The sequence below is a fragment of the Sebastes umbrosus genome, chromosome 7, assembly GCF_015220745.1.
Source record: "Sebastes umbrosus isolate fSebUmb1 chromosome 7, fSebUmb1.pri, whole genome shotgun sequence".
Lineage (NCBI taxonomy): Eukaryota > Metazoa > Chordata > Actinopteri > Perciformes > Sebastidae > Sebastes > Sebastes umbrosus.
This window is the reverse complement of record NC_051275.1, coordinates 27,548,112-27,550,741: the sequence shown is the minus strand read 5'-3', so window position 1 is coordinate 27,550,741 and position 2,630 is coordinate 27,548,112.

The following is a 2,630-nucleotide window of genomic DNA, read 5'->3' as shown; positions in this document are numbered from 1 at the left end:
GGTCTTTGACGTGGCGAGCTGGGCGGAGTTAACGAGGGCGGGGGACGAGAGGGGGGGGGGGGGACAAAGTGGTGTTGCATAACAAAAAAATATATAATTATTTTATTATTATATATTGTGATTATTAGCTACACACTCTGGAAACATTCAGTGTACACTTTCAACAATAGAAAAGAAAAAAAAAAAATTATGTTGTCACTTCCTTGCCTGTTGGAGACGTGTAACCATGGTAACCCGTGGTTAATACATCGGTGCGTGTGACCAAAACGACTAGCGGAGCGATAACATCCATTTTTCTATCAAATCGTGCAAATAGTGATACAAGCACCAAATTTGGCATTATGCTTGCCGAGGGGACGCTTAACGAATATAAACGACTGGCCGCTTGAAAATCCAAGATAGCGGCCATTTTTCAAGATGGCCGCCAAATTGACTTGCTGATAATGATTTATATCATAGAAATCCATCTACTTGATCGATTTGAGTGATCTTGGTGTCTAATTATATGTTTTCTGGCATGCTGGATCTAATTTTGATAGTTTTAACAATTTTTATTAACTGCAATATGGCGGCCATTTTTCAAGATGGCCGCCAAATTGACCTGCTGATAATGATTTATATCATAGAAATCCATCTACTTGATCGATTTGAGTGATCTTGGTGTCTAATTATATGTTTTCTGGCATGCTGGATCTAATTTTGATAGTTTTAACAATTTTTATTAACTGCAATATGGCGGCCATTTTTCAAGATGGCCGCCAAATTGACCTGCTGATAATGATTTATATCATAGAAATGCATCTACTTGATCAATTTGAGTGATCTTGGTGTCCAATTATATGTTTTCTGGCATGCTGGATTTAATTTTGATAGTTTTAACAATTTTTATTAACTGCAATATGGCGGCCATTTTTCAAGATGGCTTTCAAATTCACTTGCAGAGACTTGTTTTTCTTAAGGAAATGCATGTACTTGGTCAATTTGAATGTGTGATGTAGAGTTATATGTTTTCTGGTATGTTTGATCTATGTTTTACAGCTTTAACATCCTACAATAAGTTTTTTCTTACTTCCCGGCCGTCCGCTGAGTCTTTGCTTTGTGGTTTTTGCGGCTTGAGAGTCCACAGGTCCAGTTCTAGCACCTGGTGTTGGATATGGAGCTTGTCATATTCCTGCTTATCCGGTCTTTCAGGGAAGGAAACTTTGGACTGCTGATCCCCTACTCAACCACGTAGATGAATTTCTATGAGAGAAACTATTATCGGCAGGTCAATCTTGGATTTTCAAGTGGCCAATCGTTCATATTTGTTAAGCGTCCCCTCGGGAGTCATCATGCCAAATTTGGTGCTTGTATCACTATTTGCATGATTTTTCCACTATCCGCTCCACTAGATGGTTTTGGTCTGAATTAATTTAAATATATATATTACGCCTAGCAAAGTGAAATCTTACATTTACAGATCCATAAAAGTATAAGATTTCACTTAGCTAGGCGTAATATATATATACAAGTTTGGTGACAATTTTTTTAGCCTCTCTACGTATCTTATTAATTATGGATAATGACTAAAATTGAACTAATGACACGCAATCATCGACTTAATGCTGCCTAAAATAAAAATAAAGACCTTCCAGCTGTTATATTAGCCTTTTATCCAGAGGACACTACTGTTACTCAATCTGCATGGATGTGTGGTTTCCATGGTGATTCCCTCACATCACGTGAGTGGGATGGAACGGAACGAAATTAAACGAGCGCGCCCAAAGTCAAACATCCGGTTATTCTGTACAAAATAAAACTACAGTCCATTATATCACTTACATTTGAAGCACACGAGGGGTAGGGTGGGGGTCTCTTAATGTCAAGTATGAACATGAAGAATGATTAAAGAGGGCAAAACCTGTTGAAAAACAGGTTCTTATATGTGTTTTTTTCCTCTTCAAAAATGACAAGCAGCTTTTATTCTGAAGGTGACCCATTTTCAAAAGGGTCCCTTGACCTTTGACCTTAAGATATGTGAATGAAAATGGGTTCTATGGGTATCCACGAGTCTCCCCTTTACAGACATGCCCACTTTATGATAATCACATGCAGTTTGGGGCAAGTCATAGTCAAGTCAGCACACTGACACACTGACAGCTGTTGTTGCCTGTTGGGCTGCAGTTTGCCATGTTTTATGCTAAATGCAGTACCTGTGAGGGGTTCTTGTTAATTGATTTCCAATAATAAATATAAACATATATTTGCATAAAGCAGCATATTTGTCCACTCCCTTGTTGATAAGAGTATTAAATACTTGACAAATCTCTCCTTAAAGGGAATGTTTGTAACTTCTTACACGTATAAATCAATCCGGGTCGATGTCCCATGCACGCTCGCGTGTGGCTACGCTGTTCAGACAAGACTCCAACACAAACTACACGGAAGCACCAAAGTTATATCTAGTGAGCCCCGTCTTGCAAAACAGTGTTGGCCGCGGTCAGAGGACGCGGGGGAGACCGTAGCTTTGGTTTCCAGGTCCGGAGTCTCTGCTCCTCTGCTCCTCTGCCTGCCTGCCTTCACTCAGCTCACTCTACCTCACGCCGTTGTTAACAAGCATTTCTGATTCTTACAAACAGTCCCTTTAAGGT